Below are 12,692 nucleotides of genomic sequence, written 5' to 3' on the forward strand. Positions count from 1 at the left end.
AATATAACTTGCACCCCCTAGTCAAAACCCTTCAATTTATTTCTCAGTCATTTTGTTGTTTCAAACTGTTAATTGCTTTCATTGGAATTGCTTCTCCACATCATATGACTACTGGAAAAGTAGAATTTTTTTTTTATCTTAAATTTTACTCAAGATTTGTTAGAACATATATATGTATGCTGTCTAGATCTCTGATTCTCCTATTACAAACTTATTAGAAACCAGTATTTTTTTTGTTTTAAAGTAAAAAAAATTGGTAATCCCAGTTATTTGCTGAAATAAAAAGCCACAAGCTTTCACAGTTTAGAACGTAAGAGTCAACCAGGCAAAGTCAAAATAGTATCAGTCCTAAACTCCAGTTACGTATCGGAGTTAGGATGTTAGGTGGAGGTTGTACAGGACATTGGTGAGGCTTTTCCTGGAAAACTGTATTCAGTTCTGGTCACCCATTTATAGGAAGGGTTATTGAGCTGGAGAGGGTTCAGAAGTGATTTATCAGGAAGGTGTGAATTATAAAGAAAAGCTGGATAGGCTGGGACTTATTTCGCTGGAACAGAGGAGGTTGAGAAGTGACCTGATGGAAGTTTGTAAAATAATCAGAGGTATAGATAGAGTTGATGGTGGTTGTCTTTCCATAAAATGGGGAATTTTAAGACACAGGGGCGTATTTTTAAGGTGAGAAGAGGGAACGTTTGAAAAGACATGAACCAATGTTCACTTGTGGAATGAACTTCCTGAGAAAGTTGGAGATGAGGGCATAACTATGACGTTTAAAAGACATTTGGATAAATACATGAATAGGAAATGTTTGGAGGGACTTAGACCAGGATCAGGCAGTGGGACTAGTTTAGTTCAGGATTCTGTTCGGCATCGAATGGTTGGACCGAAGGGTCTGTTTCCGTACTGTATGACTCTATGACTCTATTTAGGATTACCTTGAATTAAACAGGAAGTAACAAGCAAATTATGGATGAATACGATTTGTAAAAAAAGCTTTGCAAATTGGCTGTTTATTACAGTGTGCCACACATCTTTCAACTGTCTTTCCCACAAGGAATTTGAACTCATCTATTTCTGGGAGGTAGTCTAATCCACAGTCAACTGCAACTTTACTCCATACAGCATGGTCTTCATCCAGCAAATGACAGATGTTTTTAGAACCTGCTCAACTTGATTTGCATGGTGGGGATCCATCACTGTTATCTTTAAGAATGAGAAGCAGCTGTGGTTACTTATTATTTTTGCTTATAGTCAATTTCTGGATTTCTGTCTGTCTCTCTCGCTCTCGCTCTCTCTCGCTCTCTCTCACTCTCTCTCTGTTCGACAACCCTGGCCAAAGCCCTTCCATTAACTGTGTTAGTCCTCCATGGTTTGTCTTAACAAAATCCAACACCTGGATTAAACTCCATCTTTCATTCCTTGGTCCACTGACCCAGTTGGTCACGATCCCCTTTGATAACTGTACTTACTGCCCACGACACCATTAATTTGATCATCAACAAACTTTCGCACAATCACTCCTATATTTTCCAGCAAATTATTTATGTAGATGATGCACATCAGTGGGCCCAGCCCTGATCCTTTCTTCAATAATGGAATAAAACCATATTCTTGTCATAGAGCCATACAGCATGGAAACTGACCCTTCAGTTGATACCCACCATAATCTAAAACTAAACTCTTCCCAGCTGCCTGTTGCTCGCCCACATCACTCCAACCCTTCCCTATTCACCTGTTTATCCAAATATCTTTTAAATGTTGTAATTGTACCCACATCAACCCCTTTCTCAGGAAGTTCATTCCACACTCAAACCACCCTCTGTGTAGCAAATTGCCCCGTATCTTTTTTTTGAACATTTCTCTCCTCTCACCTTAAAAATGTGGCCCCTCCTCTTGAGACTCCCCAATCCTGAGGAAAAGGCAACTACCATTAAATTGATCTATATACCTTATTTTTTCCCATAAACCTTTATAGCATCATGTCTCAACCTCCAGGCTCCAGTGAAAAAAGACTCAGCCTATCCAGCCATTTTTCAGAACGCAAGCCTTCCATACCCAGCAATATCCTGGTAAATCTCTTCTGAACGCCCTGCAGCTTAATAATATCCTCCCTATAACTGGGCGACCAGAACTGGACAGAGTATTGCAGAACATGCCTCACAAATGTCTGTGCAATCTCAACATGACGTCCCAAATCCTATACTCAATGGACTGAGCAATAGGCAGGCATGCGAAGCACTGTCTTATCCATCCTGTGACGCAAACTTCAAGAATTATGTACCTGAACCCAGAGGTCCCTCTGCTCTAAAACACTAACCGAAGCCTTAACATTAATTGTATAAGCTCTACACTTGTTTGTTTTACCAAGTGCATTACCTCCTATTTACTCCGATTGAATTCCATCTCTAGCTTTTCAGCCCATTCACTCCCTTCATCAAGATCCCGTTGTAATCTCAGAAAACATCCTTCACTGTCCATGATGCTACCCTCCAGCCTGCCAGCCCATCACACATGGCTGTCAGTGGTACACATACCTTTGCTAGGGGCTCCACAATTTCTTCCCGAGCATCCCACAGTGTCCTGTGATACACTTAATCAGGTTCTGGGACTTGCCATAGCTTTGAGTTTTAAAACCTCCAGCACCACCTCTTTTATAATATGCACTCTTTTCAAGTCATAGAGATATACAGCATAGAAACAGACCCTTCGGTCCCAACTCGTCCAGGCTCACCAGAAGATCTAATTAAATCCATTCCCTTTTCCAGCATTTGGCCCATATACGTCTACACCCTTTTAGATTAGATTACTTACAGTGTGGAAACAGGCCCTTTGGCCCAACAAGTCCACACCGACTCGCGGAAGCGTAACCCACCCATTCCCGTACATTTACCCCTTTACCTAACACTACGGGCAATTTAGCATGGTCAATTCACCTGACGTGCACAACTTTGGACTGTGGGAGGAAACTGGAGCACCCGGAGGAAACCCACGCAGACACGGGGAGAACGTGCAAACTTCGCACAGTCAGTCGCCTGAGGTGGGAATTGAACCCGGATTTCTGGCGCTGAGGCAGCAGTGCTAACCACTGTGCCACCATGCCGCCCACCCTTACTATTCAGATGCCCATCCAGATACCTTTTAAATGTTGTAATTGTATCAGTCTCCATTACTTTCTCTCTCAGCTCATTCCATACACACATCACCATGTGTGTGAAGAAGCTGTCCCTTCAGTCCCTCTGTAAACCATTCACCTCTAACCTTAAACTTATGCCCTCTAGTTTTGGACTCCCCATCTTCTGGGAAAAGGCCTTGAATGCTTATCCTATCCATACCCCTCATGTTTATATAAACCTCTGTCAGGTCATCCCTCAGTCTCCGATTCTCCAGTGACAGTTACCCCAGCTTATTCAGCAACAACCCGGGCAATATCTTGTTAATCTTTTCAGAGCCCTTTCAAGTTTCACAACATCCTTCCTGTAGCAGAGAGACTGGAATTGCAGAGAACTCCAATTGTGGTCTAACGTATTACTCTTGTTCCCTGAGTTCCCCAGTCTTTCTCCACAGTAAGTTCTGGAGTGAAAATATTGTTTAGGATCTTAGCAAATATCCTGCAGTTCCTCACATCGATGGCCTCATTGATCTTTAATGGACACTATTTTGTCCTGAGTTACTTATGCACTCTTAATATACTGATACAATCACTTTTGGATTCCCCTTTCCTTCTCCATTCCTGTTTTCCACCCAAAGTGTATTCCTACAGCCCCTGTATATCCTCAGGGATTCCCTTGATCCAGCTGGCTATACCTGACATGTGCCCCCTTTTCCTTGACCAAACCCTCAATAGACAGCCAGTGTTTCCGAATGTTGTCAGCACTGACCTGCACACAAACAGGAACATGCTGGCGCTGATCGATCAGTTTATCTCACTTTTGAAATATTCTCACTTGCCAAACTTCCCTTTCCCTGTAAATAATTCCCTTCCCCAATCACATTTTGAAAGTTCCTGGCTAATACGATCAAGATTGGTCAGGCCCCATTTTATAACTTGCACTTGTGGACCAGGCCTGTCCTTTTCCATCGCTGTTTTCAAACTACTAGAACTGTGGTCACTTTGGGAAAATGCTTTCCCACTCACACCTCAGTCCCTTTCCCTACCTTGATTCCCAAGTGGAGGTCAGGTTTTGCCCCTTTCTCTTTTCAGGCCATTTACATATTGATTGGGAGTTTTCTGGTACAAAATTACCAAATTCCTCCCTTGCAAACGCTGAACACTGGCAGTCCCAGTCTAGGTTTGGAAAATTCAAAAACCCCAACCATAACAGCCTTATTATTATGGTTGATATTTAAGATGTCCCGACATATTTGTTCCTCAGTCTGCCACAGATTTTTGGGGTCAGCAGTCCGATCGTATCAGAGTGATGACCCATTCTTATTTCTCTGTTCCACTAACATAGCTTCACTGGGTGATCCCACAGGAATATCCTCTCTAAGTACTGCTGGGATGATTCATGCAATCAAACCCCACCACCACACGTCCTGTCTTGCCTCCCCTTCGATGCTTCCTGTAGCATCTCCACCTTGAAACAATGAGCTGCCAGTCCTGCCCCTCCCTCAGCTGTGTTTCTGTAATAACTATAATATCCCAGTCCCATGTTCCAATCCATGCCTTGAGTTCATCTTCCTGAGCTGTCTGGCCCCTTTCATTGAAATAAATGCAGTTTAATCATCAGTTTTCCCCTATTCCCTGCTATGTTCTTGCCTGCCTTGTCTGCTGAAATTGCTGTCTTTAACTCATGTACCAGCCTCAATCTTCTTTCTGGCCTTATGTCTATTTAAGATCCAACACCCTGCCAGACAGGTTATATCCTCTGAAGCATCTCTAGCAATTCACCCCACCAGGATATGGGTCCCTCTCCTGTTCCCAGTTGAGGTGCCTTTCCCACCCTGTCTCCCTGTGCTGGCACCTTCAGGGATCTATGGATTTGTCCACTAAGGTCCCTGTATTCCTCAGTACTCCGCAAGGACCTACCGTTTATTATGTCTGTTCTTCTCGTATCGTACCTCCCACAGAGTATTACCTCACTTCAATCAGAACTAAACTCTGCTTAGGTTATCATCCGATCGACATCGGACTGCAGACGGAGACCATCCCCCTCACTGTGAACAACACCCTCACCTTTCATGTCATCTGCAAACCGACTAATGATAACTTGAATGTGAAAGCAGAAGGTATTAATGTTCAATGGTTCCTGCCCAGATCTCTGTGGTACACCCGCTGGTGAAATTATTCTATCCACCAATTTTGCATCCAATTTGCCAACTTGCCTTGGAACCCAGTCCTTTTGGACCAGCCTTTCATTTTGCATCTTGTCAAAGGACTTATTCAAGTCCGTGTAAACCACATCATCTGCACTGCCCTCATCAATATACTTAAGCACCATTTCAAAAAAACTGAACTGAATTCCTCAGACAGTATCTTCCTCTGCCAAATCCGTGATGACTAAACCGAGTTGATCCTTACCTTTGCAAGTGTTGATTCATCCTCACAATTGTTCCCAATAATTTCCCTCCCCCTGCTGTCAGACTATCTGCTCTGTAATTACCTGGCCTACCCCTGCTGCCCTTCTTGAACAAAGGAACCACATTAGCGATCCTCCAGTCATTCAGCACTTCACCTGTGGCCAGCAAAGTATTATATATATCCACCAGGGCCCCAGCAATCTCTGGATAATTAGCATGGGGTCAAAGAATGCTGGTTCAGGCAGTGACACCCACATCCCATCAATGAATAAATAAAAATACACATGTCCCTCCCTACCTCTGCAAACACCTCCAGCTGTAGCAATTCTTACTGGCTTTGTAACAGCGTTCAGAACCTGACCATTCTCTGTCACACTCTCACCACCTCCAGCACCTTCATCTCTCCCTGTTCGTATCGTGTCAATAAACCCTGACAACGGTTCCCCTTCCCATTGCCCTCCTCCTGCTAGCAGACCCATTGCAATCCCTTTAAAAGTTACTCTAAAACTCTCTCTCACTTCAGGATTTTAAGTACTTTGTGGTGATCTTCTCAGCCTAATAATCTAATATGATCCATTTTGTCCTGAGTGAGGGACCGGTGGGGATTTCTTGCTGAGTTTTTGTCTGTTTCAGTGGAATGTCCTTTTGTTGAGTATTTTACACAGCTCCTTCAAATGTTTTCACTGTTCATTTCCAGACACATATTTCAGTCTGTTTAGCCTGTTAACCTTGGTCAGTTCTCCTCTCAAACCCATGTAATTGGCTATTTTTGTTTCTAGTTGTCCTTTCTGTGATTCACTTTAAAACTTTATATTTCTTTAATCTGCACTTTATCACAATTTCCCAGAGGATCTCTCCAGGTGACATTACTCATTCACTAAGTTTTATCACACAACAATCGCTCTGAGACAGTTACGTCCCTCGCCAGTTGCACAATGTGTTATTTTAAGAAACACTGAAAATAATTCTCTGAACTCCTCTTCCAATATCACTGTTGTCTGTGTGATTGTCCCAGACTTTGCGAATATTGACGTTTCACTAAATGTTCACCATGCCTTTATTAAAAATTCCAATGAATTCCTATTGATTGCAGGGAAGAGCCATGAAATGCTGTTTGGTGCATAAAACTGTTCTGCTGCTTGTGTACGTGGCAAGTAGTAGCCAGAATTTACATTCAGACTGACTCTGCTTCATGATCTGATGCCAAATGCTTTCTCTGTAAGGCCTTTCTTACCCATTATTGTTAGCGTCGTCCACTTTGCCTGAATTTGCACAAGGTTGTGAACCATTGAATATTTGTGTTCCACCTTTTGTTCGCTTGACACTGACCTGGTGCTGCTCTGATAGAAAACACTGTCTGTGCATTGTGGTAACCTCCAGATCTACATGACTGACCACAGCTCACTTAATCAAAGCCTTCATTTAGAATGTTCTTTATTTTAATATTTTTAAATGGCAGTTATGTGAAATGCAGGAATTGAGGAGTTGTGATTTTTAAAAGAATGAAACTTTTGTCATTGACCCTGACCCATGCAATGGGGATTTGTGGATGCTGTAGTTCTCTGCAGACAAGTACTCAGAGAGTTGTATCACCAGGGAATCTGAGTGCAGATAATCTTTGCTTGGTAGAGTGTCAATTTACCATTTATGTCGGCTAGGACACAGTGTTTCTGGAGAATGTATAACTGTGTAAATACCTCACTGACAGGTTCAGGGGTGAGTGCACTGGGCCCTGCGCACCAGGAACTGGGAAACCACATGCTGTTTGTATGTCACAAAAGTGAGAATTGCAGATGCTGGAGATCATAGTCTCAATTAAGTGGTGCTGGAAAAGCACAGAGGGTCAGGCAGCAATGTCAATTTTCCCGCTCCTCAGATGCTGCCTGACCTGCTGTGCTTTTCCAGCACCACTCTAATCTTGACTCTGTTTATGGGGCTGGGCACAGACTGGGTGAGAGCAACTCCATAAATAAATGACAGGTTTGGAGCTTAGGATCCTCCTGCTCTGTTTGACCTTGTGCCATATCGTCATCTCCCTCTCATGAGTGAGCGTGTCATGTTTCCCAGTCCTGACAGTGTCCACTCCCTGGAAACCCTTCCAGCTGTTGAACATCTCCCTTCTATCTCACTGCCTCCAGTCCCTCCAGCCTGGCCTTGGTCTTGTACCTCCTGCAGTCCCAAATGACCTTGCTCTTTGTTATCGCACTGCATTCCTTTGAGCTGTGTGGGAACAAACCTGAAGGAGATTTGGGCCATTGGAAGAAAAAGACAACTCCCCCTTCTCCACCTTTGTCAAACAGAGTCTGCTTGTTTGTCTGTCTCCCATAAGGGGAAGTGGGCATCCTTTCAGCATCCACCCTGTCCATTCCCCTGAGGATCTGTACATTTTAATGAGGACAACTGTCCTCCTGATGACCCGCAGTGGCACAGCACCGAAGTGACAGGTATATGTTCCTATAATGTTTACGACCACTTCCTTTGCTCGACCCCTTCATCATTCTGAAACCTCCCCCAGTCTGGACAGTGCTCCAAACCAATCATTACTGAGAATGCTCCACCCTCCCTACCTCTTTAGACTCCTCACTCTGCTACAATCCTCCTTGTCTGCGTGAACCCTTCCAATTTTCCACAGTCCATCCAACCTATTCCATCTCCTACAGACCTCACCATCTCCGTATGCTCCAGTCACTACATTTCTCCATGCCTCTGTAAATCTCCCCAACCCCTCCAAATCTACCTATCTCTTCAAGGTCCAACAGTTCCAAAAACCATCCCTCTACCTGGAACTTCCACCAGAGACCACTAGCCCACATATCTCTCTAATCCCCTGCACTTCTCCCTATCTCTGTTCCCATCTTCAGTCCTGACAACCTTACTTCCATGTACAACATCATCAAGTCCATGCAATCCTCCCTAACTGTGGAACCTCCAAAAGACCTTACAATTCTATCTCGGTGTCTGACTGCCTGCAGTGATTTGAAACTTCGGCAATTAAAGTTAGAGAATCATAGAGATGTACAGCATGGAAACAAACCCTTCGGTTCAACACGTCCATGCCAGTCCAGTCGCACCAACCAGCACCCAGCCCATATCCCTCCAAACACTTCCTATTCATGTACCCTTCCAGATGCCTTTTAAATGTTGCAATTGTGCTAGTCTCCACCACTTCCTCTGGCAGCTCATTCCAAACATGTACCACCCTCTGTGTGAAAACTTTGCCCCTAAGGTCTCTTTTATATCTTTCCCCTCTCACCCTAAACCTATGCCTTCTAGTTCTGGACTCCCCAAATCCAGTGAAAAGACTTTGCTTATTTATCCTATCCATGCCCCTCATAATTTTGTAAACCTCTATAAGGTCACCCCTCAACCTCTGACGCTCCAGGGAAAACAGCCCCAGCCTGTTCAGCCTCTCCCTATAGCTCAGATCCTCCAACCCTGTCAACATCCTTGTAAATCTTTTCTGAACCCTTTCAAGTTTCATAACATCCTTCCGATAGGAAGGAGAACAGAATTACAAAGTTGGCCTAACCAATGTCCTGTACAGCCGCAACATGACCTCCCAACTCCTGTACTCAATACTCTGAATAATAAAGGAATGCATACCATGTGCCGCCTTTGCTATCCTATCTACCTGTGACTCTACTTTCAAGGAGCTCTGTACTTCATTTGAAAAATTGGAGAGACAGATGGAGTGGCCTGAGGTCTTGTGGGTAAAGCTAGTTCAGTCTAAACTGTTAGGCAGAGCCAGTGAGGTATTTGCAGTGCTGTTTCATGAGTGGTCAGGAGGTTATGAGCATGTCAAACAGGCTATTTTAAGTGCTTGTGGATTAGTACCAGAAGTACTATTAGTGCCATTAAAAAAGAGAAAGTGCTAGAAAAGCTAAAATTTCTAAAATTGATAAATCTCCTGGCCCCTATGGGCTACATCCTAGAGTTCTGAGGGAGGTGGCTGAGGAAATAGCGGAGGCGTTGGTTGAGATCTTTCAAAAGTCAATGGAGTCAGGGGAAGTCCCAGGTGATTGGAAGATCGCTGCTGTAACCCCCTTGTTCAAGAAAGGATTCAAGACAAAATATGGAAAATTATAGGCCAATTAGCCTAACCTCGGTTGTTGGTAAAATTCTAGAATCCATAATTAAGAATGAGGTTTCTAAATTCTTGGAAGAGTAAGGTCTGATTAGAACAAGTCAACATGGATTTAGTAAGGGGAGGTCGTGTCTGACAAACCTGTTGAAGTTCTTTGAAGAGGTGACAAGTAGGTTAGACCAGGGAAACCCAGTGGATGTGGTCTATCTCGACTTCCAAAAGGCCTTTGATTACGTGCCACACGGGAGGCTGCTGAGTAAGGTGAGGGCCTATGGTGTTCGAGGTGAGCCACTGGTATGGATTGAGGATTGGCTGTCTGACAGAAGGCAGGGAGTTGGGATAAAAAGTTCTTTTTCTGAATGGCAGCCAGTGTTGGGGCCGCTGCTGTTCACATTATATATTAATGATCTGAATGAAGGGACGATGGACATTCTAGCAAAGTTTGCCGATGATACAAAGTTAGGTGGACAGGCAGGTAGTACTGAGGAAGTGGGGAGGCTGCAGAAGGATCTAGACAGTTTGGAAGAGTGGTCCAGGAAATGGCTGATGGAATTCAATGTGAGCAAATGCGAGGTCTTGCACTTTGGAAAAAAGAATACAATCATGGACTACTTTCTAAACGGTGAGAAAATTCATGAAGCCAAAGTACAAAGGGATCTGGGAGTGCTATTCGAGGATTCTCTAAAGGTAAACATGCAGGTTGAGTCCGTGATTAAGAAAGCGAATGCAATGTTGTCATTTATCTCAAGAGGGTTGGAATATAAAAGCACCGATGTGCTACTTTATAAAGCTCTGGTTAGGCCCCATTTGGAGTACTGTGTCCAGTTTTCGGCCCCACACCTCAGGAGGGACATACTGGCACTGGAGAGTGTACAGAGGAGATTCACACGGATGATCCCTGGAATGGTAGGTCTAACATATGAGGAACAGCTGAGGATCCTGGAATTGTATTTATTGGAGTTTAGAAGATGAAGGGGAGATCGAATAGAACCTTACAAGATAATACATGGCTTGGAAAGGGTGGATGTTAGGAAATTGTTTCCGTTAGTCGAGGAGACTAGGACCCGTGGACACAGCCTTAGAATTAGAGGGGGTAAATTCAGAACAAAAACGCGGAGATATTTCTTCAGCCAGGAGTGGTGGGCCTGTGGAATTCATTGCCGCAGAGTGCAGTGGAGGCTGGGATGCTAAATGTCTTCAAGGCAGAGATTGACAAATTCTTGATGTCACAAGGAATTAAGGGCTACGGGGAGAATGCGGGCAAGTGGAGTTGAAATGCCCATCAGCCATGATTGAATTCGGAGTGGACTCGGTGGGCCGAATGGCCTTACTTCCACTCCTGGGTCTTATGGTCTAAGCGTATCGACAGCGGTTCAGAAACATAAAGAAGGAACCAGTACAGACTTATGTAGAGTTCTAAAGCATTAAACATAGTAATCTTTCTGCAACATCTCCAGTCTCCATGCCCCTCCCTATCATGTTGAACTGCTCCATACCCCCACAAGCTTTTCTGCCTATGTACGTGATCAAGTTGATACAACGCTTCAGATTTCTGTCGTGTCCTGCAGACCCGTTTTTTGTGAATTCTGCCGATCACTAATACTCTCCCCATCTGTGTAAATGTTTCCAGCCATTACAATTCACTTTACTGTGCAGCCTCCACCAGACCTGACAGCCATCACTATCTGTCAAAGCTACTTCTGGTCTATATCCTCCGAATTGTTGAAACCTGCTCTCACCATTGCACCCCCCATTATTTCCTAACGTTGTTGTCTCTAAAACTGTCCCTATTAGGTTAATCTCCTCCACTGCACACTGCACTCCCAGTCTGTGTAATCTCTTCAATTCCTTCAGTTCCTATATACCTATGTATTGGTGTGACTGCTTTGTAGCCATTGTATCTTTGTTTATATCTGCAAAAGGCTCTGCTCACTGTAACACATCCTATGTTCATAAGTGAATCTGGTCTCTCACAAGCCTCTCCATGACTCTCTCCTCCAGTCTCTACAAGCTTCCCTATCCCTGTCGCATCTTGCAGCATGCACACCACTCACTCTCTCTGACACTCCTTCCAGAACATAAAATCATCTCTCCTTCAACCTTTATCCATTCTACAACTTCCGCCCTCTCCCTGCAACATTCCCCAGTGTATATCATCGTCCATGTGGTTGCAACATTCTCCAGTCCATACCAGCCTCCCTTTCCCTGTAATATTCTCCAGTCCAAACCATCCTCCCCATCACTGTCATATTCTCCAGATCCCAACAACTGTTGTTAAATGTACGACATCCTGGAATCATGTGAATGTATCTATACCCTGATCAACATCGACCATGTTACGATCCACAACCCTACACACGTCCCTCTCTCTGAAGTCTAATCAAAGACGCTTTATCTCTCTAAAAGTTTTCTCCTGTGAACATTCTTTAGCAACTGTAACTATGTTTAACCCTGCAACATTTTTGCACCCCCAAACATCTCTCCCACTCTGACCTCTATCCATCCCTCAAAGGCCCTCTCTCGGTGACACGCGCCATGCATTTGCAACAAGGCAGATGGAATGACAGCATTAACTGAAGAGAACAGATATGATCGAACTGTTATTGTGGAGGGGTGGCTGCAGAATGATCATGACAGCAATGTGATTATTGAGGGGTTGTAGGGATTTAGGCAGGATCAGCAAACAACCAAACAAGGTCCCGTTTTTTGGGAAGAAAGGATGCAGTCAGTGCATTAGTGAGACAGACAATTTAATCTGGGAATCAAAATATAGAGTCATTTTGAATGGACAGCTTCCAAATAGCAAGGGGGATCTGGAAGATCAAATCACAATCCATGCTCGTTGGTAAGTTGGATACAATATTTTCTTGGTGATAGTAAGCAGAGGCATGTGGAGTGGTCAGTTTCTGATTGGACATCTGTGGCCAATGCTGTTTCACAAGGATCAGTGCTGCGATAATTTATATCCGTGATTCAGATGGAAAGGTCAGCAGTTTGATTAGTATTTTGCAGACGACATTTGGAAAGGCATGTAATGATTAGGGATAGTTAGGGGAATTGTGGATAGTGAGGAAAAGTGTTAAAGGTT

The 12,692-nt window shown here is 43.9% G+C and overlaps 1 protein-coding gene and 1 long non-coding RNA gene across 2 annotated transcripts in view; one reads left to right on the forward strand and one right to left on the reverse strand.

The window, feature by feature from the left end:
* Positions 1–12,692, reverse strand: part of LOC148135905 (uncharacterized) — a 523,182-nt gene that overhangs the window by 70,095 nt on the left and 440,395 nt on the right. The gene's annotated exons all lie outside the window — the stretch shown is intronic.
* The window catches only part of LOC148135906 (uncharacterized), a 42,439-nt gene that overhangs the window by 1,463 nt on the left and 28,284 nt on the right, over positions 1–12,692 (forward strand). The gene's annotated exons all lie outside the window — the stretch shown is intronic.

This window comes from Chiloscyllium plagiosum, unplaced genomic scaffold (assembly GCF_037043375.1).
Source record: "Chiloscyllium plagiosum isolate Xiang-an unplaced genomic scaffold, Cpla_swu_hap1 HiC_scaffold_48, whole genome shotgun sequence".
NCBI classification, from domain to species: Eukaryota; Metazoa; Chordata; class Chondrichthyes; order Orectolobiformes; family Hemiscylliidae; genus Chiloscyllium; species Chiloscyllium plagiosum.